Below are 23,990 nucleotides of genomic sequence, written 5' to 3' on the forward strand. Positions count from 1 at the left end.
AGGAAAACACACACAGAAAGAGAGAGAGGAAAAGAAAAAAATTTTGCTCTCAAATGACAAAATAAGTTTTATATACACAAAACAAACAAATGAACAACAATGAGAAAATTACTTGCCGAACATTGCAGTGATAATCATATTAATTTGTTTCTCCTCACTATAAGCTCAAGCAATAGGTACTATTGCCATTACCATTTTATACATGGTGAAACTGAGGTGCAAAGAGTTTAAGAAACTTCCCCGAGTCCTCTCAGAGATTAAGTGACGAAGCCCATTTTCAAAACAAGGTAATCTGGTTCCAGAGCCTGCACACTAACTGCTACATAATATAATGGTCAAAAACATGATTGCTATGAATTCAAAGGAGGAAAAGGTCATTAACAATTAAGAATTGTAACAAGAGAAAGTTTCACAGAAATGTCAAGAACTGTAAAAAGTCTGAGATTTTACCCTACTTGTAACTGAGATTTTACCCTACTTGTAAACTAGTAAGTTGGCCAGCCAGAGTTTCACGGATGCTGGTAGGAGATATGAAACTTCTGGGTCAGAGACATCGGACTTTTTGTTACTTACTGCTGTAATCAGTAAGTAATATCAATCAGCTTTTGCAACAGTTCCTCAATCCCTGGTATTCACAGGAGTACAGGAGCACACCACAGAAGAGGAACCCTAAGTTTGGGAAATGAGGATCTTTTATAATGGGCAGTAAGCAAACCAGTCTTTTTGCTTCAGCATGAGAGAGTATCTTTATCTTCCAAGGCTGTAAGTAAACCTGCCCTTTGCTATTTCTCTATTCCAAAACTATTCATTATATAAGCATCTTTGAAAAGGTAGTCCAGGAAAAAAGGTAATCGGTAACTCTGCTCATAAGACGTAAAGAAGCACAGGGGACCTTTGGAGAATTGCCTCCTAATAAATCAGCTACAGAGCAAGCTGACTCTTAAAAGATGGGGCAGATTTATACAAACAAAGAGAAGTAAATGAGGGGAGCAGAGTGAGAGAAATTAACATAAAGTTAGTAGTAGACATGACTTGGTATGAGTGAAATTCTCAGATGTACCAGAAGGAGAGAGAAAGCTGGACATGTCAGTTGTGGAACACTTCAACTGCCATGTTAAAAAACAATCTAGAGATTCTTATAACCCAAGTTCTTCACAGCATCACCTTTATTTACCCGGGCCCCCCTAAGAGCTAAACTCCACAAGTTGATCACCTTTTCTTTCAGAAAGTAACATTAACAGGGAAATATAATACACAAATTGGACCCACTAGCCTTGAAAATCTCAGTCAGGGCCCCTGTATCCTATAAGAAGTGTTTGTGCTAATTAGAAAAAGTATCATTTGCAGATGGGCAAATGGCTCAGTGAGGAAATGATGCCCGTACAAATTAGAAAGAGGAGCACTACTGAGCAGAGACAGCCCAGAGTGCATGGCTTGGTGAGTACAAGACTAGTTAGATTGTAACACCTACTTACTCCCTCACCCAGGAGCCTTGTTGTAGTGCACAAACTTTATAACACGGTGCAGAATAGCACTGATCTCAAAGAAAAGCTTTTTTACAAAAATATTGTCCTACAAATTGTCACAGATTTACATAATTTTATATACTTACAAAGATTATTTATAGATATGCATACTCAAATTTGATGAAGCCTTCACCAAAGAGCAAGGAAAGGAAGTTGCTGCAAACATTATGTAAAAAATTTATAAAAATAATCATATAATTAGCAGTAATTTTAACCCAGTAATTCTAGTATGATAGTAAATACTGAAGAAATGTTATTTCTAACTTAAAAAAGCCTTTATACATAAAAATCTTTAGTATAGCCTATAATCAAATTGGAAGTAATAAAATATTTATTAGTAAATCTATTGGAATATAATTCAAATATTAAATTTTTACCTTTTATGCTTATAATAATATTGGAAAATGTTCATAAGTTTTTTTAACTATAAAATTCTGTTTATCCAACTTATTTTTAAACGTTAAAATATATCAAATATAGTATTATGTTATTTTTTCTTATTTTCATATTTCCACAATTTTCTACAATGCATGTATTACTTGCATGATTAAAAATAATAGCAAGAGGGGCCGGCCTGGTGGCGCAGTGGTTAAGTGCACGTGCTCTGCTTCGGTGGCCCGGGGTTCACGGGTTCGGATCCTGGGTGCACGCACCGACCCACCGTTTGTCAAGCCATGCTGTGGCAGCGTCCCATATAAAGTAGAGGAAGATAGGCATGCATATCAGCCCTGGGCCAATCTTCCTCAGCAAAAAAGAGGAGGATTGGCATGGGATGTTAGCTCAGGGCTGATCCTCCTCACAAAAAATAAGTAAGTAAATAAATAAATAAATACTAGCAAGAGATTCCAAGAAATTTCACTTTAAATATTCATTTGTCACACAACTACTCTTTGCTTGGCATTATGCTAGATTAAAGGATTAAAGGGATAATTATAACATGTTTCTTGCTTTTAAAGAACTCACAGTTTAGTGATAAAAAACACAAATCTTAATTTTCAAAAAATTTGCATGCAGCATGTGCTGGGAGGTACGTGGAAGGAGCTAATTGACCAAGGGAAGAGTCAAACTCCATGGAAGGGACATTTTTGTGTTCAGGGCCTAAAAGAAGCCCTTCTCCTGGCTGTAATATCTCCTGTGGTGGGGTCAGCTGGGGAGCTCTGAGAGTCTCCTACTCTGACATAAATAAATGAAGGGATTTCTGATTTAAAGTAAGATCTAATGAAAAGAAAAATCATATCTCTGCTTGAAGAACAAATTCTATACTAAAATACAGAAAAAAAGGAGAAAGGAATTGTGAGGAGATTAGGCTGAGGAAGGGAGAGTTGGCAGAGGAAAGAATTTATGATTTATAGGAAAGGATGCCAGTTTATACTCTCTCTGGGGGAAAAATAAGGTTGCTAGTATCAAATAAAGTAGGTGTTTCTCCAACCACAATGAATGGGTAGATGTAGACAGATCAAAGGAAACATGTCTTTTTTGGTGGGATTGCTCTTTTATAGCGAGTGAACTTGCTGAGAACAGAGGAAAGGCCAATTGAAGGTGTTAGGAATTTGAACAGCCTTCTGGAATTTGATAGGAATGGGAATTTGAACCCATTCTGCCCCACCTGGGTTCTGAATGAATTGAGAAATAAAGTAAAATAGCAAGGCAGATAAGAGCTCAAACTATTATATTCATTATAAAACAAGCTAAATTGGAGAATGTAGCTTAAAATAGAAACCTAATGATTGTGACAAATAAATCCAGAAATAGAAGAATTAGGCAGACTTATAATCCAGTCACTTTGGACCAGGGCAGCCCCCATGTTTAAGGAGGACACGGAGAAAGAGATATCAGCTATTCTCAATGCAAACAAATGATATTTGAAGCCTGTTTGAAATGCAGATTCCCAAGCCAAACCCACAAAAATTGTTACTCAATGGATTCTGGGATATGGCTCAAGAATTTGTATTTGTAACATTCAGCTCCTCCTTCACTAACTCTGAGGCATCTATTATTATTGGCTTTTGGCCGCTTTTAGAAACCACAAACCACTTCATGTCACCTATTTCAGATTTTTTATTTTTTGCTGAGGAAGATTAGCCCTGAGCTAACATCTGTGCCCATCTTCCTCCACTTTGTATATGGGACACCGCCACAGCACGGCTTGATGAGAGGTGCGTAGGTCCACGCCTGGTATCTGAACCTGCGAACCCTGGGCCGCTGAAGTGGAGCACATGAACTTAACCACTATGCCACCGGGCTGGTCCTCAGATTTTTTTCTTGAAGGAAGATAAGGGAAGATAATAAGATAATGGAAGTGAAATATGTAATAACATATTTATTATAACTAGTATTGTTATTATTAGTTCATTGAATTGTGATGCTGCTTACGTTCTATTCCACAAAGTAATTGTGTTTTTGAAGGAAATTCTCTTACCTTCCTTTGGTTCAAAGGATGTCTAAGTCACATATTCAATATACAAAGTGTTTCACGACCACTTAAGTAAGTTGAAGAGCATTTCTTTAATTTCTGAAATGGTGGTTACTGGAAACAAAACTCTGCAGCTCATAGTTCTGCAAGAGTTCTTCACCCCAGCTGAGATGACATAAGAGGCCTTCCAACCCTGGCATTCATATAATCCTTATCTCTGGTGCAGTCGGCAGAATTCTAAGATTCCTGACATCTGGTGTGCACACATCTTCTCCCCGATAGCCGGTCAAACACTAATGTGGAAAATGACATAAAGGGCTTAGATGGATGTACTTATGGCCCTCAATCATTTGGCTTTAAGATGGAGAGATTATGTGAATGATCCTGATAAAAAATCACATGAACCCCTTAAATCTGATTTCAGAGATCAGGGACAAAAAAAGGCAGAAACTAGAAGTATGAGAGGGATTTAATATACGAGAAGCTCTCCTGCTGACTATGAAGATGGAGAGTGCTGTGTCAAGGAAGATGGGTGGCATCGAGAAGCTAAGAGTGGTTTTCCACTGACAGCCAACAAGGAAAGGGGACTTCAGTCCTACAGCTGCAAAGAACTGAATTCTGCCAACCACCTGTGTAAATCAGAAGGGACTTCAGGTCAGAAAGCAGCCTGACACCTTGATTTCAGCCTTGTAAAACCCTGTTACACTGTTTGAATTTCTGACCTTCAGAACTGTGAGCTAATAAGTGAGCACTGTTTTAAGCTGCTAAATTTGTTATGTAGCAGCAGGTTAATACACTGGGTTTCTTGGCTAAGTGTCCATTTAAGCTGTAGCTTTTTGCTTCTCCCCAGGTGTGTCAAGTGGTTTTTCTAAGGATAGTTGAGCAGCAGTTAGATAAACTCTGCCCCTCTCTTTTCTTGCTCAGCAACACATTAAGTCTGCCAATGGAAGGAGGATATCGATTCTAAGTAGGAGCCACAGGGCTTGATATCTGCCTATTTTCTCCTTTGCAGAAATTTCATAAGAAATGTTTTCTTGGTATGCTGGTGCTTAAGTCGTCAATGTCTGGTTGCTTTAAGCAGTTGTGACATCTTGCTTCAGATCAACCAGGAAGAGAAATGCTTGGATGTTCATCTTATTTTGTCAGTGAAATCTCTGTTCAGAGGAAATTAGTTTGTCCCCAGATGAAAGTTGGAATCAATAGCCATTTCGAGCACCGCTGTTTTAGTTAACAATACATTTCATTAAATTAGGGTGGTGGATGATGGAGATGTCCTTGGATCTTATCAATTATGAATAAGCTGTTGTTTGAAGAAAACAAGGTGGGCCCTTTCTTGGCAGAGATCAGCCAGGCTATGCCTCTGCAGGAACAGGCTTTCTGAGTTAGTCAGTGATCAGATTTGGCCTTGCTGATCCAGGTGCCAATCTAGTGCAATCACAATCTCCTGTGCTCAGCCTGACTCATTGAGGAGGACGTCTCCCTACAAAGCAGGCCCCGACCTTCAGGAAGCCCCTGGGGAAATTGGATGAGGGGAAACTAAATAGGAGAAAGCTCATATGGAAATGAAGGAAAGATGGGAGCTACTTGGGTGTCTTGGACAAAGATCTTTAAACATTACATATAAACATTGTTATTACTTATTACAGCTACTAAGAACAGTGATGTTATTGTATTAGCCACGATTTGGAGGGTACTTCCTTATTCCAGGCACTGCCCTAAGTGATATATTTCATTTAATTCTGCAACAATCTTATGAGAAGAGTGTTATTCCCGTCATCATTTATTTGGATGAGAAAAGTGAAGCTTAGACCATGCAAAATTACTGACTGTGAAAAGCTATATGACTAGTAATTGGTGGGACAAGCATTTAAGCCCAGGTTTGTCTTATTCCAAAGCCTATGATCTTAACATTGTGTAAAAGCCTGCTAGTTTGCTGATCTACCAACCCACATTTATGGGATATAGTTGGACCCGAGTCATATAAACCTGTTTTTTTGCTGTAGGAGCACTCTATCTTAGTCATAAAAAATCAGCAGCTGATTATAGTTAATATTTTGGAGGATATCAAAATTTCACTGGTCTAAAATCTATCCTACATGTCTTCTATGGGCCTGAGATCCCTATGAGTTACCACAGAAGATTGTGTTCAAATTCAACCTGTGATGTGAATAGGGATGGGGGAGGAGTGAGGGAAGGAGGGAGATAATTCACTTAACCATCAACAGAGGTAAACTGCTGCTTTGAACCACTCCCTGACATCACATAGTACCTGACAAGTTTGAAATAAGATAAAACAGCACTGAGAAAGGGAGAGTGCAGAACTCATTCTTTTCATCCTTACTCTAAGTCTTGTTTATTCTTTTATCTTGTTAAACTTCAGCCTTGGAATGACTTTGGCTATTGTAGCCTTTTCCATGGATTGGATCTGTTAATAACCCTTCCTAAGTGTAATACCAATGAAAGAATATGGAAAGTACATTAAATCTATTTTAGGAAACTGCCAATCTATGCCCACTAACGTGGGCTCTCACCCTTGGCACCTTGGAGTGCATGTTATACCATGTGCCCCAATCCTAAATCCTTTCCCTGTACCAAATCTCTGCAGAAAGCAGCTCAGCTAAATATAAGAGGAGAAGATACCCAAGTAGGATATCTGGTATGGAAAGAAGAATAAGTCAATGGGATCCTCAATGTTGGGAATTTGAATCAAAAAGACACAGAATTAAATTCCAAATGGTGGATGAGAGAGGTACTGCAAAGTCAAGGTTGGGGCTCCTAGTATCAGAACGTGTGTACACAGATTCATGGAGGATTAGAGTCCCAGAGGGAGCAGATGAGGAAAATAGAATGGAACATATGAGGAAAGCAATCCATAGAAGCCGTGAGAAGACATTAAGCTCAGAGAAATTCAAGTCTTAATATTCTCAAGGCTTGGCGTTCAGCTTTCCTTGTGTCCCTGTATCCCCATGAGACCTCATTGTGTTCCCTTCTCTGCTTTTGAGCTTGTCTTTCTTGCCACAAGATGGGCCCTGGCTAGAAGAGTAGGCTTGTGTTCATTTTGAAAACAGAATTTGAGGAGTAAACTAAATTTTTCTTTTTTTTTTTTTTCAACTAGAAGAGCAAGTGCATAATGGTTGATGCTTTGAGAGTGATTTGGAGAAATAAGCAAAAAAAATAAAAATTCTGTAACTGGCTGGGACAATCACAGAGAAACTTTTTCCCACTTCATCTAAGGTACCTTAGAACACAGTGCCTTTCCCTAGGAAAGCATTTCTGAGATATAGTAGAGGCCTCAAAATCCACTGGAATAAACACAGAGCTCTGCAGTGGCGTAGACCAGGGTTTGAAATCCAACATGTCCAGCCACTAGCTACATGGCTCTGGTTTACTTGTTTCACTTCTCTGAGCTTCAGTTCCCACCTCTCTAGAGTGGATAAATGAATAGATATTCTGGATGGGTTTTGTACACATTAAATATAATGCAGTCTATAGAGCTTCTAGTCTGTTCCTGGCACATGATAGCTGACTTTTGTTTGCTCATACAGTGTTTTTGTGTAAATCAGAAAAAGAATCCCCTTCCGTTGAGTGGCCAAGTTGGCAACTGGAGTATGGGCAGGATTCCAGACACTATTTTTCTCCTTGGCTGGGTGCACTTGTGTGATGTACAACCTGCATAACAGTATATGGAGGCCCTGTGTCGTTGGCAGTCATTAACTGGCCACCATTCTGATGCCTCTGCAGACGACATGTATCCAAGTGCATTTCCTTCAGGAAAACAGCACAGACACATGCATGGAACTTGTAACTGGTATTTTCTTTCACTGTACAAATTGTTTCATTAAAAAAAGAGGACTAGTACAGGTGAAAATAAAAGTGTCATCAAAGTTTTCGTCTGGATGGGAAAATCAATGCAATTCAAGGTGTTGTCAATATCACCAATTATATCTCATTGGGTATAATCAAAAGTGGTTTTCACTCACCTATTACAGATTATTTTTTTAACCTGATGCTTGGGCACTTGTCTCCCTAACCACTAAATCAGAAGCAGTTTAAAATAAAAAGAAAACACATCTCTGTCTTCCATAAGCATGGCTATCAGCTGGGAGGTAGTTAATCTATCCATAATGCAGAGTACATAATTCAAATTAAAATTAGAGGAAAACATGATTTGCTTAATTTCATGTACAGAGAGTTAAGGTTGCTGACAGATATATACGATTCAACATGCTGACACTTTTCACTCACTGACATTTTTTACTTATTTCCCATCAAGAACAGGAAGATTGGTTAATCTTCAGGCCCTAGGGAGGATTTTTCCCTAGGTCTCGAGAGACTTTAAATCTGTCTGAGAGGAACTTATTCAGTCTGATTTGATGCTACAATTGGTGGCAGTCTGAGGCCCTGGGTTGCAGCAACCCTAAAAGTGGCACAGACTTCCCCAAATGGCTTTTGCAGGGGTTGACACTATAAAACAGGCTTGGGACACACAACCTCGGACACTGAGGACATTACTCGACTGCATTGTATTCTCTTTTGACTTTTTTGGGGGAGTGAGGATGATAGTAAAAAAAAACTCAGAACCATGTGATTGACTCACCTCCAGATCAAACGGGACAGGAATAGACAAAAAGAGAGCTTCAAGTCAATGCTGAGAATTTAGGAATATCATTTTGGGGAAAAGGCAGGGGCAACATCTTTATTCCAGAGGTGGCAACTCCCAGCTGTGTGTGTTGAAGCATTCTAGGGTGGAGAGGCTCAGGAAGGCTTCAATCTACAATGGTACCTTGGTCAATGAAGGCCATGAGAAAGCCAAGAATGCAATGCTTCTGCAAATTGAGCTTTCTAGGGTTTCTCTCTATCCATCTGCCTCATACAGTAGTGTTTCAGCACTCTAAACAGGAAAACAAGCAATGGGTTTTCCATGAGATAAGTCTAAAAGTGCCTAGCACACAGTAGGTGCTTGAAAAGGAGTCCTCCCTCCTTCCTCACAAAGGACACCCTGGTCTTCTCCTGTGAGAATTGAAGAAGGGAAGAGTTGGTTTTGTCCAAGGAGAAGCTGTACCTGCAGATTCCCTGTCTGTAACAAAAAACTGCTCCCTCAGCTATAGCTATAATTTAGGAATCCCCTTCACCCTCTGTCACCTAACGCCCAGAAGACAGGTAAATACCCACCTCAATGGGAGGGAAATGTTGCCATCCTGGGAGAAAGGGAGAATTCCAGCTAATTCTCTATCAGGGCCACCTTTGCCTGTAAACAGAGTGGGTGATGGCTCTGGCTGTCTATCACATAGAAGACATTCCTGTCCACAGGTGCCCTCCAGACAGGGAGACTTCCGTGGTTAGGTGCTAGGTGAGGTATCTAGAACCAAATAACAAACAGATAAGAGTTTGAGATATTGTGGGGAGAGCTTAATATCTTGTCTGAGAACCAGTAAGCACATTTTTAAAAAAAGCTGTCATTGCTTTTACCTAAAACCTAAAACTCTAGAGAAGTATTCCTTAAATTTCAACACTACCCTCCACTCCACCTACATGCAGTCACACCAATGCCAATTCCCCTGACAGAGGAACCTCATTAAGTTACCACACCAAGCGTGAATCCATATCCCAAGTCGCCTTCCTACATGAGAGGTGTGATTTGGGAAAGCGAGAGTAGCCAGAGGTAAGAGGGTAGAGGAAGTAGCAAATAAACAAGAGGTTGTAATTTCCCAAATCTCAATGAAATTCGCCTTCTTTATAGAAAGATATGAGGCCACTTGCCAGATACCATCTCATTATCACAAACTCGTCATTAAACAGCAACACTCCAAAGACATTTAGATCCTATTAGGATATGGGATAGTATGAGCTAAATTATAAACTCAGAAGTCTAAACTGAACAGGAAAAGGACAATGCTGAGAAAATGGTAACCATTCTTAAAAGGAAAGAAATGAGGGGGAAGAAAAAAGACATAGGAAGACAAAGAGGAATATATTGTTAAGGGTAATTCCTTGACTTTTAACTACAAGCACTAGAACAATTTGAGTGCACAGAGCAGATCATAGGTGACACTGCCTGTTTTCAATGACCAGCATGAAATCCTCTCCCTGCTTGTGAGATTCAAGTGATTTGAGGAGAAATTTAAGGTAATGGTTGTTTTGGAGTGCATTTTGCCTGGGTCTGAATACTAGACTTCCTAGATATGGGACCATAGACAAATCACTTATCTCTCCAAATTTTAGCTTCTTCCTCTCTAAAATGGGAATAATAGTAGTAATTCTGAGGATTAAATAAGACACTGTATATAGGGTACTTATCTAACTACCTAAATAATATTTATTATTCTATTATTACTATTGTTGTTAATATTCTGGAATATTTATTATTCCAGAAACTGGAAGGGTCATAAATGACCTTCAAGGGAAAAGTGTGAAAAAGGCACCACGTACCATAGTCTACTTTGAATTTTCCCCAATAACTGTCAGTTTGGAGTTGGTCAATTGGAACTCGGGCACCTCAAGAAAAGTCTAAGCCTATTTAAAGAGATTGAAGGCTATGGAATTTGCAGCCAGAAATAGGGAACTCTCCATGGAGAAGCTGCCCTAAATAAAGGCCCCTCAGTGAACCAAATAACCCTGGGACATCATTCAAGTTTCTCCCAGCAGAAGATGACTGATCTAGAGTCCCTGATCCCAAAAAGCCCACCCAACTGGTTGGGAGACTTGGGTTTAGGCTCCGCAGCAGGGAAGACAAAAGCTCTATGAATAAATGAAACACCAAACCACATAGGGCAGGCAGCTGCAGGCTTTCAAGAACATTAATTTTGCTTAACATTACAAATTATAAATGCTGCAAATACATACAAGCATAACAAATAGAAAAGCACAAAGTGATCATTAGGGTATAATGTGTGTGAATGTGCGATCAGAATGGGCATACTGCAAAGAAAGTGCTATATAAATGCTAACTACTTCACCATTTGCTACTATAATAATGTGTCATATGGCTGTAGTTCTTACGTACTTTATGTTCTTTGCTGGTATGAAGTCATTAATCCCATTTATACAATTAACAAGGAAACCCTGGGTCCAAATTAGGGACTAGAGGAAAAAAACTGGAATTAAAGACAAATGATGGGTCATTTTTGCTCAAGCTGTAATGATGCTTTGCTAAATAACACATTTTCCCCTGAACCCTATTTTTAAACACTTTACAATCCACCCTGAAAAGAACTGATTATTACCACGAAATCAATTATTTTGAGTTGGATGATCCACACATTGCCACTACCCAAAATGAACCTGGGTCCTTCAAAAGCCTCCTCTAAAGCACTTACATTTCAATCAGCCCTTACAAGCTGAGTCAGCTGTCTTGTGTCAATGAAACGAGATAGGAAGGGATAGCTGCCACTCTGCAAGGTTGCCCATTTAAACACTGTGACCCTTTCATCGGGGAAGACTGTGTATCTTAATAGTGAAGGGAATGAGCTCCGGAGCCAGACAGATCTGGTTTGAACACAGCCTTTCGGCAAATTACTTAATATCTTTGAATCTATAATATTTAAAATGAAGGTAAGAGTATTACCTACTTTTAGGGATATTGGCGAGGGTACTTATTTTTATTAACAAATGAATAAGTTCAGAATGAGAAAAAAGGAATGTAAAGAAAAAACAAGAAAAATTCAGACACATCTTTTAATAAAGACTTGAGATAAGACAGTCTGGAAGAACCCTTCCCATAATCTGAGGTCTCCTTGAAATTAATTGAAAATTTCTCAATCAAGAAAAATGTGAATTTGAAAGAGACAGAAACCTCCTTCTGGTGTCCTGAGCCCCAAAGGCCATCAGGGTAATAAAAATTCACTTTCTTGTATTGATGTTGGTATGTTGGTACCTGTGGTGTTGGTCTTTGTGTGTGTGTGTTTAAAAACCATTAACTTCCCCAGAGAAAGCAATGAAGAGTTGGAACCTTGGCTGTTCTCTCCAGCAGAGAAAGTCATTAGCTCAAAGGACTTCAGAGAAAGCCTTTGTCCTTTTTGTTCAATTGCGAGGCATAATTACAGAGGAAGTTACAACAAAGGAGCCTAATGCAACTTAGGTGACTTTTATTAACCACCATGACCACACATATCCTCAGAACCATTAGGGAAAGTATCTCACTCTAGCCTGGGTCTGCTGGGACCCCTTCTCAGTATCATTCGGTAGCTACTTTTAGAGGTAACTCTTCTCTCCATCGTAGTGAAAGGGAGCAACCAATTTGGTTCCCAGAGGGGTGCTTTGGCCTTGTGAAACTACACTTTAGTGAGAGGAAAGAAAGACCAAGATGCCACTCAGATATCTCTTTAATGAAGATCTTGTTGCCCAACTGCTGTGAGTGCTGTGATCAGAGGGACCCTTCAGCAATTCTTTCAGTGGGAGAGAGCTGCCCCACCCAAGTCATGCCCCTTTCAAGGTGGCCCATATCCAATGACTGAGCAGTGCATCTCAGCCCAACTTGGACAACTCTGAAGGGCCATTCTAGCTCCAGAGCTCCCCATGGGATCAGCCAAGGCCATTGTTAGGCCTGCTTCCCAGCTCAGTTTCTGCCTATCCTTCTTCTTCCCTTTCTTTCCCACAGGTGGTCGTTACAAGGGCACTTGCATATAAACATCCTACACACTAAACTCTTAATCCGAGTCTGTCTTCTGAAGAATACTGTTACAGCCACCATATATTTATCTTCCAAACAAGGACACTTTAGAGAGGAAGAGGTGCTCTTAATAATTTTACCGGAACAACAGACTTAAACTAACACTGTTCTCAGCAAACAGGAACTTATGGTAACCCTAAGGTACCACAGCTGAAGCAGGGAATGAACTTGGCTAGGGCTCCATACTGTAGAAACCCACACAGGAAGCAGGGTATGGATCTTTCATTAATTAACCTTTTGCCTTTGAAAACAATCTTAAGTATTTTCTTTGTTAAATTTTACATCTTTAAAAAAGTCAACATGTTCATTATGAAATTTTTAAGCTATGTAGAAAAGTATGAAATAAAATGCAACAAAAAAGAAAGTACCCAAAATAGCTTTTCTCAAACAGGGAGAAATGTTAGGATTTTTGTTTGATGAATATTATTCTAGTCCTCACTTTGTTAATAAGTGATCACTTTGTTCATAGACGAATGAATGGATGTATACATAGACTAGTTTTATGACAACTGAATCACATAATACAGTTATTTTTAATTATATGCACAATTGATACACAAAGACACATATTTATATATGCATGAATGTATACATTATGTATATATATAAAATTTTACTCATCAGACAACAAGAAACCAAGGTGAAATTAAAGGAAATTTTGAATTTGAAAATGTTTCTTCTTGTAAGAAAATGAGTTCCTATTCCCAAAATCTCCAGGATCCTACAACGCTGCACACCCAGTCTCATTCTGACATGACTCCAGTTCACTCAGTATGACATTGGTTAAAGAGAAGGTCTGCCTTTAGCTAGAGGAAGGCAGGTAGCCTTGGTGCTGTGACTGAAGGAATGCCAAAGATGATCCCCTGCCCCAAGTGTCTCCTCCACAAACCTGCAAGGTCTGTCATTTCCACTTGTGGTCACTGTTTGGGGGAAGGTCTCTCCAAGTATGTTGCTTGGGAGAGTTGATATGGCACAGTTAGCAGAACACTTGACTCAGAGTAAGGGGCTCAGTCCTTCTCCACACCTGCAGCAGCCTGAGTGTCTCTTAAGCATTTTGAGCCATTGTTCTTTCTTTCTCAGAGGATTAGTGTGAAGATCCGAGGAGACACTGCATGAGAAAAATTTTACAGCTAGTAAAGTCTGACATTAAAGCAGAGTCTGGTTAAAAGAGTAGCCTCGGGGCCGGCCGTGGCGTAGCGGTTAAGTGCGCACGCTCCCCTGCTGGCAGATCCCAGGCTCCCACAGACGCATTGCTTTTTAGGCCATGCTGTGGCGGCGTCCCACATATAAGTGGAGGAAGATGGGTGCAGATTTTAGCCCAGGGCCAGTCTTCCTCAAGCAAAAGAGGAGGATTGTCATGGATGTTAGCTTAGGGCTGATCTTCCTCACACACACACACACAAAATGTAGCCTCTATGTAAAATGACAATATATCCTGTTTTGTCTGGACAATCCCAGTTTATTCCTCTTGTTCGAGCATAATTATTAAAACTCACCCATTTAACAATCAAAATAATAAGTTATGGTAACTCTATCACTAAGTCATTGTCTGTATTAAGGAATTTTGCCCAAAATAGGCAACAGGAAAAAAGCAAATGTATGAACACAGTTGTGTGTATCGTATCTCTGTGACATTGGCCAAGTAATTTGTATTTCAGGGGACTCAGTTTTCATATCTTTAAAATGGGATGCTAGTAGAACCTACCTCATAGGATTATTATGAATATTAAATGAGACTCTCTATAAAAAGATGGTAGCACAGAGTCTGACATATCATAAGAACTCTATCTTTATCTATTTATCTATCTATATAGAACAATAAAACAATACAATAGGGTAAGTTTTCAACGTTAGAGGAAATCATGGAAAGTACTAGATGAGGCATGTCCTGGTATGGACAGTGCTGAATAGATAGGGCAGTCCTAGCATGATATGATACCAATCTTGTAGAGAAATGGGGGTCCTGATCCTCATAGCTCTTCCTGTCCATTGGGACTAGTGACTCTGTGGGAGTTTGTGGTGCAGTGTGCCCTTGCACTTCTCAAGCTTTATACTGCCCCGTGTCAAAAAGGTCTAAATGTGGGATCTTCTACCCAGAAATATCCATCTCTCCCAAAGGTAGGATGATTGATTTCTCCAGGCACTCACTGTCTGTTTGCCATCCTCCTCCAGGAAAATATAATCCACAGAATTTTCAGAAAACTTATAGCCCTGGTACTTCATTTGCCTCCATAAATGTGTAGCAAATAGTTCCTAGGGCAGGAAATCTGTTGTGTGAAGGGTATTGGTGTTGTACAGATGGCTGTGCATCGTGCCTTCTTGTATTAAGTTCTCAGTTCAGATGATTCAGACCTCAGGGATGAAGAGGAGAGGGAAAAAGTCTCCTCTGCCACCTTCAACATTTTTCTTTATATATTTTTACTTTGTACTGGTTTCTCCCATTCCTGAACTATTTTTACTTTAGCTTAGAGGCAGAAGGAAAAATGTTGTGAATTTCCCCAACCCTAACCATGGAACAATGGTGAGGAAACTATTTAAATGGTAGTTGAGGGTCTTTACTAATAATGAGGTCCTTTCTCAGACTCAAAAGACAACAAACATTGTAATATATGCTATTATTAAAACTACAAATTAAAAATGAGATGTGAAATGGCTACAATGGACTCAATACATAAGGCATATGATTATAATTTGAAGGTGAAATGAGCAAGATTTAGAAAAGAGATTAAATGCAAGTTATTTTTATAATTTAGGCGTGTTCTCACTGATATACCCTCTCTCTCTCTCCTCACACATACACACACACACACACAGACACACACGCAATGATAACTATGTGAAGTCATGGATATGTCAATTGATTTGATTGTAATCATTTCAAAATGTATACACATATCAAAACATCACATTGTACACTGCAAATAAATACAATTTTTAGTTCTCAATTATACTTCAATTAAGCTGAAAAAATGTGGGAGAGGGAGGCAGAAGTATCAGAGTGATGTGATGTGAGAAAGACTGGACTGGCCATTGCTGCCTTTGAAAATGCAAGGAGGCCACAAGCCAAGGGATCTGGGAAGCATCTAGAAGTTGAAAAAGACAGAGAAATGGATTCTCCTCCAAAGCCTCCATAAGGAATGCAGTCCTGCCAACACCTTGATTTTAGCCCAGTGGGATCCATTTTGGACTTCTGGCCTTCAAAATTTTGAGATTATAAATTTATGTTGTTTTAAGCCATTGTGTTTGTGGTAATTTTGTTACATCAGCAATAGGAAACTAATATAAGCCCCTAATACCTTAGAACATTCATAGAGGCATCAAAGAATCAGTGGATCAGAACATGGACTCTGGAAGCATGCTGCTTAGGGCTGAATCCCATTCTTCCCAATTACTAGCAGTGTGACTCTGGGACAAGCACTTAAATTTTCTGAGCCTCAATTTCCTCTTCTCTAAAATAGGGATCATAACAGTACTTACCTCATGGTGTTTCTGGGAATACTAAATGTAAGGATCTTTACAAATTTATTCATTATACTACCTAGCCTAGAGTGAGGGCTTAATAAATTTTAGGTATCTGGAAAAATAAAGCCCTTAAGTCACACAATGAGCTCCCAATTGTGGGTGGGAAACTTGCCAACTTGGCAATAACTTGCCAAAATTGATTGGTTAAATATTTTAAGTGAATTGGAGCAATCCCTGGAAATGGATGAAGGAGCCACCACCTGTGGTTTTGGGTAGACTCACTTGAGCAAATGAAAGAAGTTTCTGTAGAACTGTTTTTCTTTACTGCACCTGAACTGAACACATTACCCAACACTGTCCTGATTATTCTCCATCAGAGGATACATACCTGTTAGAATGTAATGAGGCTGCAGGCAGGTGAACCATTGAGCTCTGGGAACTAGCTAGTGCTGGGCTGTCTGCTTTCTTCCACAAGGAGGGCTGAGCATGAGGAACAGTCCGTCATCATAATGATGTCTTATTGAACGCATCCAGCTCATCGCTGTTAAAGCCTTATTGGGGGCCTGAGCTTGCTGTGGGAGAAGAATCAGCTTTGCCTGATGGCACAAAGTAGGAAAAAGAGGGATTCTCCTGAAGATTTTTGACAGGATTAATGTTCTTAAGTTGACGTAAGTATGCACAGAGGTTCATTGTCCTCAAACCCTTCTTTCCTTCCTTTGGGTTGAGCTGTGTGTTAGAGTCTGGTGACAAGCATATCTTAGGGCCCTGCATGTTGTGTTCTGCTCAGTAGCACGTTTGTACAATATTTAATACGTTGACTATGTAATATCCTTTCATGGTTCAGAAAAAATTAGAGGATTAAGGAAAAAATGCTCATTCCTACTCCTGTCTCTCATCCACCAGGTTAAAAAATATCGGAACACTCAGCCCAAACTGGTTTCAGTTAAAACAGGGAATGTATTCACTTTCATTTAAAAAAGAACATGCTAGCTTTAGGCATGGCTAGATCCAGGGCCTGCAATTATGTCACCAGGACTCTGTTATTCTCAGTCTCATAGGTCTACTTTCCTGTGTGCTGGATTCACTCTCAGGTGGGCTCCCTCCACCTGGTGGCCCCTTGCAATCCAGTCTTAGATTGTTCCTGCTTCTTGTCCAATAGAAAGAAAGGATTCCTCTATCTCAATACCTCCATACTGGACCTTAACCCTCCCTTATCCAATCTCTGTGGCCAGAGAATCAAGTATGTGCCCCTTGTTCCTTACTCAAATCATAAGGACTTAGAGTACAGGGTAGTTTGTCCCAGAAATAGAAACCCAGATGCTCAAACCGGTAGTGGGGATTGATTTTGTTTAGGCAAAAGAACAGATTTCTATTCTAGTTCATAAGTGCATCTTCTTGGCAAGAGGGCTCTCAGCTTTTATTAGCTCCTCAATATGTTCTATGACCAAGATGGATTTAACGTTCCCCTCAGCTTGACTAAACTTTGGACAAATTTCTTCCTGACTGTGGGCATCTAACTTCCCTTTTCTTAGAGCATTTACTTTAAAAAACTTGCAATTGTAAATACTTTCTCTTCTCCCAGCCTTTTGGCAGTTTTACAACCCAGGAATCTCTTTCTCAAGGACCTGGGAGCCATCCCTTTGAAACGTAATCATCAAGAATGATAGTCATCCTATCTCCCAGTGTCTGTGAGAGAGTAAAAGCCTAACTTCCATAAGTAACAATTAGAAAACTCATATGGCCTAATCTCTTTGACTAACTTCCCCACAATGTCCATCAGTACTTTTCTACCGCTTATCCCAGCAGTTAAAACTCCCCTACCTTTTGTTTCAGTAAAATTGAGTTCACTCTCTCTCCCCTGTTGCAGTAAAGTCTTGAATAAAATCTCCCTTGCCTGTTTAACTCCATCTGGTATAATTTTTCTTTGTCATCTAATTTTAAAATGGTTAAAAACTGATAGAAGTCTAAGATCCGTTACATACACATGTAAAGTGTAAGATGTCAAGAATCCCAAACCATTAGTTCAAGTCCTAGATTGTTGCTCTAACATTTGCCTAACGATCTCCTGGAGGATTTTGTTTCCTCGTCTGTAAGGTAGAAATAATAAAGCTTGCTCTGACAAGGGTTGTACTAAACTCCACATTTCCAGACATCATTTACACTTATAAACACTTGTTTAATATCTGGCTTCCATTAGACTATAAATACATTGAGAACAGAGACTATACTTGCTTTATTCCTTGCTGAATCCTAGTCTCTGGCACAGTACTTGGCATTCAAAAGGTGCTCAATAGATATTTGACAAAAATGAATAAAATTAGATAATGCATAATATGAATAGAACAGGAGGAAATGCAAATAAAACTAAAATTTTGTTGACATAGACCCTAGGCTTAAATGAATGGAGACTCCAAATGTTCACTTAAGAGAATGTAAGGAAATCTGGATTTTAATCCTAGCTTTGGCACTGACTAGAGTTATAACCTTAGTTAATTATTAAATTTCCCTGATCCTCAAATTTCTTACTATAAAAATCATAAATAGAGTAGATGATTACTGAAATTCTTTATAGAAATACCTCATAGACCCAAGGATGATGCCCTCCCTCCCAATCTATTACCATTTTATAGATCAAAATTCTGATACACAATGATATCTCTAGAATTACAGAAAATGCTTATAAATCCTGAAACTTAGGACTGTTCATTTCCCCCTATCCTTCCCTTGCTTTTCTTTCATGAATTTATATTGTTACTAAACAGTTGCTCTGTATGTACTTGCTCTAGGGAAGTTCAAAATTATTTTATATACTTACCTTGAATTAGGCCCCTATATTCTGGCTGAAGTGTCTATCTTTGATAAGACGCAAATTCTAGCCATGTGTTTGTTTCATTAAGTGTTTGAATAAGTTCTTTTCTGACATTGATGCGTTATGTAAATGACAGAGGCTAATTCATCTTGGCGCATAATCTTCTGGGAATAGAACTTTGATCTCAGTGAGGTAGCCAAGCACACGTTGGAGAGGGACTTGGCACACTACCCCTTTCTTTGAATTTTTTGTCTTTCAAGAAGGGTTAATGTGCTTGTGTTTACTTTCCTGACAGATTTCTTTGCCTTCAACTGTAAATCAATAGTTTCTATATCAGATTGACTTCCATGATGTAAAACAGTATCCATCCACATGTTCCCCCCTCTACTATTTTAAACCTGTAGGTATTACAGCTTATCCATTGGTTCACAGTCATTAAAACAACAATGATCAAGTAGAAAGACCCCAGGCAGAGAACTGACAAGAGTAAGAAAACAGATGATTGTTGGAAATCATTTGTAATATAATAGTATTCCAACATACTGTAATTTTTTGACCTTAAGCAAGAGAAAGTTGATGACTTTAATAGAGTTTTCTTTATAAACCTTCTTCTTTCTGCTTCAAAACTGCTGGGTTTTTTTTAGCCCTGCCTCTCCTACAATTGCTTTCAAAAGCATATTTCTAGGTTTCAAAGCCAGAGGTCACTTCAATAATGCTTGGTTAATAGTATGGGCACTCACACCAGATGGCAAGCTGAAGGCCCTCTCTGACAGGATAAAATATAGCCCTGGAATGCCTGCCCCTCTCTCTTCCATAGAAAACATTCACCCTAAAGATGAGAAAGTACGTCTTTGGTCCCAATTGTCTCGAAAGTAGCCTAATAATAACAATGTCTTAGTTATACAGCCCAAGAAGTGAGACATTTCTGTTAATATAGATCTGGATTCAAACACCACCACCAACAGACATTAGTGGTGAAATTTTAGACAAATTATTTACCTTCTCTAAAGCTCTGTTTCCCCTTCTCTCAACACAATTGATAATAGTACCATCTCATAGGATAACGGTGAGGGTTAAATGATGTGCTTGCAAAGAAATTTATAGAGATCCTGGCACATATCATGTACCTAGTAAACACCACTAGTGGATATGTGTGTTGTTCTTGTACAGCTACCTGCTATTGCTGAGTAAGCAAGGAAATGTTTTTGGTCTTTGGCTGAAGACTGTAACCAGACCAATGACAAAGAGAATTCTGCAGTTTGAGATACGCTAAGGATTGCTGACTCTCCTGGGCACCCTCCCCTCTTCCCTGTCAGCCTGACTTATAACCAGATTTCTATATTCCTGGTATCACTTCTCATAGCTACAGCCAGTGGAGTCCTGCATTTGCTTTCTAACTCCCCTTCCTCCGTCTCTATTATTGCTCAGTGGTCTTCTACCTCTTTCTTCCAAGTTCATGCTTCATTCAAAAACAGCCTTTCTCCATCAAGTTTCCATGTTTTCTAGAGCTGCTGCCAATAGGGAACTAAAAAACTAACATCACAGAAACTATAAACATGGCCCCATACAAATGAATTTTGGATGTTGCACAATTAGAAATATCAATCTGTCACCTAATGAATAGAAACCTGATACTCTTTGTCCTGAGTCATTTTTCTAGAAATGCTATTATGTCATTCTCAGCAATCAAAGCTGGCCTCAAGATCCAGAGTGACAGAATAGGTCAAAGACCCCAGAGCTAGAACTTAGTTATTTGGCAGCATTGATAGGTCAGTTAATATAGCCCCCTCTCTACCTGTGACAGTTTCCAAACTATTCCAATTATAACCTCTCTCCAGAACATATCCCAAGGGCCTAGGATGAGTAATCACTATCTTTGAAAAGCTCTTCTACAGACAACTTACTCTGGACTGCAATCTACTACATTACCAGATTCAACAATGACCAATTTCTCTGCTTCTGTGACTTGATTCTGATTTCAATTCCTTCTTTATTTAGCCATAGAGAAATCACCATTCTACACAGAAATTTATGGTCTTTAGTATAGGGATGTACCTGGCTTCATTATTAGACCGCTTTTGAACCACATACATTCCCTCTTGAATTTCTCTACCCTATGGATTTAACCTCCCTCTTTCCTCCCACCCTTTCTCTCTTCCTCCTTCTCCTCCTTCTCCTTCTCTCCCTCTCTCTCTCTCTCTATGTCTGTCTCTCTTTCTCTACCTCCATCTCTCTCATTCATTTGTCTATTGTAATTACCAGCACGGTAAAATGTGAAATGTGGCTTTCTCCCTCACGGTCTGGGGTAGAGATGGGAGCCCCAGCTACATTACTTTGAAAGAACCCTAGATGTCATTTGTTACTCAAAGGGCTTAGCTATTAAAAATCCGGCTTTCCTAGGAAAGCCATTCTGGTGATATCAAATGAAAAGAAATGAATATGGATGTCCAGGTGATAAATTAAAATGTCAACTCTGACCTTTGGAGGTCGGAGTCTTCAAAGGCAGCCGTGATCAATTGTCTCTCAGCCCTCATAGGTAAAAAAAAAAAAAAAAATTTGTAAATTGAAGCCTCAAAAGGAAAGGAGGAAGGTGTGGGTGGGCGCAGGGCGGGATGTCAAAGGCATTCACGTCCAACTCTCCACCCTCTCCTCCAGGTTAGCATCACACAATTATGCCAGCTTGAAATACTGATTAGAATGTGGTTTTGGTTATTTATTCATAAGCTTTTTAGCAAATTAAATATACATGACAGCTTTTTTTTTTTTTTTTTTTTTTAATGCAGTAGTGGCTAGAAGTCTTCCAGGAAGTTTCAGACAAAAGCTAGGCAAACATACAAGATATCCCAGTGTACTCTTCCTGTCCCCACCTGAAGACATTATATTATTTCTTACCAGTCCCCAGAGCAAATTCAAGGGGACAACACAGATGGAGACTCACCTCAAATACCTTCACTTGCCAAAACTGCCCTATAAATAACAGAAACTTCAAGATCTTTTGCATGGTATTTCCTTGTTACCTGAGGTACAAACTCAAGGAGAAAAATACAATGCCACCAATGACTGATTATTTTAATCCTAGATCTACCAGTTCTAGGAGGGATCCCCATATTCAGTGTCATCTCTCACCTCCACCCACCGCACACACATAAAACACACGCATATAAGGATAGAAGCTCCTAAGGGCAGGGGATTGACTTCCTACAACAGAAATAATGATTGCTTCCTAAATACTTCTTGAATAAACTAAAACTGTGTCAATACCCTTGTTTGACTACTTGGTTAATTTTTCCGAAGTAGAGATCATGTTACTCTCCACCTTTTCAAACTTTTAATGGTTCTCAACTACCTAGAAATTCTGAACAAATGCCATTCTTGATCTCATGCCAATTTATATTTCCAAATTCACTCTCCTTGCTCCTCAGTAAGTATTCTATGTCCCTGTAAAACTAGACTTCTCTCTGTAGGGAAACAATTTTCTGACCACTTTGACTTTTTTTTTTTTTTTTAGATTTCCATTTCCTAGAATGACCTTGGTTTGGGCCATCTCAACCTACTAGGAACCATCTCAAATACTTCCTTTTCTGTGAGTCTTCTCCTGCCTAACTCCCTCACAACCATATGAAATCTTTCCTTCTTTTATACTCCCATAACATTGGCACTTTATATATTCTTAAGAAAAACATTTTCTCCTGATGTTTATTGTAAGTATTGACCTACTATTTTATTTCTATGCTAGTCTGTAAGTTCCTTGAAGGCAGGAGTTGGTCTTAAATATCTTTGTATGCCTTGCAGTGTCAGGCAGAGTGTCTTGTTCTTAGTAAATATAGAATATATATTTTATAGAATTGACTGAATTTAAAAGTAGGAATAAATAGCTGCATTCCAATCAGAGTTTCATGAATACAAAAATCATCAAAGTACCATTACATTCACTATGTTCCAGTGGCCATGAAGATACTAAATTTTATTAAATGATGGGTTAAAATCAACACGACATGCCAAGAATCAAAGGTTCAGAAGGCCTCTAAATATATCCAGTTTTCTCTAGATTCCCTCTGATTCTAGGGAGAATTACAAATCAGGAAATTATTGGCCAGGATTTCAGAAAGAAGGATTCTATAAGGATCTAAATCTATCATAATATTTAAGCGAAGAGTAACCTGTAGCATAGGAAGGATTTATTTTTTCTTTTTTTAGAGTGAATTAGAGTTGGGACAACTGGGTTCCCATTTAAAAGCAAATAAATTTGGATTTATGTGGAGTACCAGAATGAATCCCAAAATGATCCAACATTTAAATGTAAACAATGGGGGTCCGGCCCGGTGGCATGGTGGTTAAGTGTGCGTGCTCTGCTTCAGCGGTGTGGAATTCGCAGGTTCGGATCCCAGGCACCCACAGATGCACTGCTTGTCAAGCCATGCTGTGGCAGCGTCCCATATGAAGTAGAGGAAGATGGACACAGATGTTAGCCCAGGGCCAGTCTTCCTCAGGAAATAAAAAAAAAAAAAAGGAGGATTGGCATTGGATGTTAGCTCAGGGCCAATCTTCCTCACAAAAAAAAAAGAGAGAAAAAAATAAATGTAAACAATGAAGCCTAGATACAATTAGTAAAAAAACAATGGGAGAGTATTTTAATTTATTTTTATTTTCAGATTTATCAAAAAATTTTGGACTTCTGAATGTTGTGTCATACTTAGAAAAGTCTGTTTAACTCCAACATAAAAATAGTAATAAGTTTGAATGTCAAAACTTTTGTAAACAAAGAAAAAAGATGAATGGTAAGTGGGAGAAACAAAATTAAAACTCATATTCCAAGAAAAGGCCAATTTCCTCAATATGGAAAGAACCCTTATAAACTCATAAGAAAAACACCAAATATTCTATTAAAAATTAATAAATTAAATATTAAAAAATATTTGAATCAAATATTATGATTAAAGTTCATCAGAAATGAAATTCAAATGGCATTAAACTTGTGAGAAAATAACCTTACACAAAATAAAATACATGAAAGATAAAATTATACTAAAACTATTTTCTATTTATAAGATTGTCAAACAAAATAAAAATCATTCTATAATGTCATGGTTCAGGTGAAATGGGCAATCTTTT

The sequence above is a fragment of the Ceratotherium simum genome, chromosome 6 (assembly GCF_057802395.1).
Source record: "Ceratotherium simum simum isolate JZ-2026a chromosome 6, ASM5780239v1, whole genome shotgun sequence".
Taxonomy (NCBI): domain Eukaryota; kingdom Metazoa; phylum Chordata; class Mammalia; order Perissodactyla; family Rhinocerotidae; genus Ceratotherium; species Ceratotherium simum.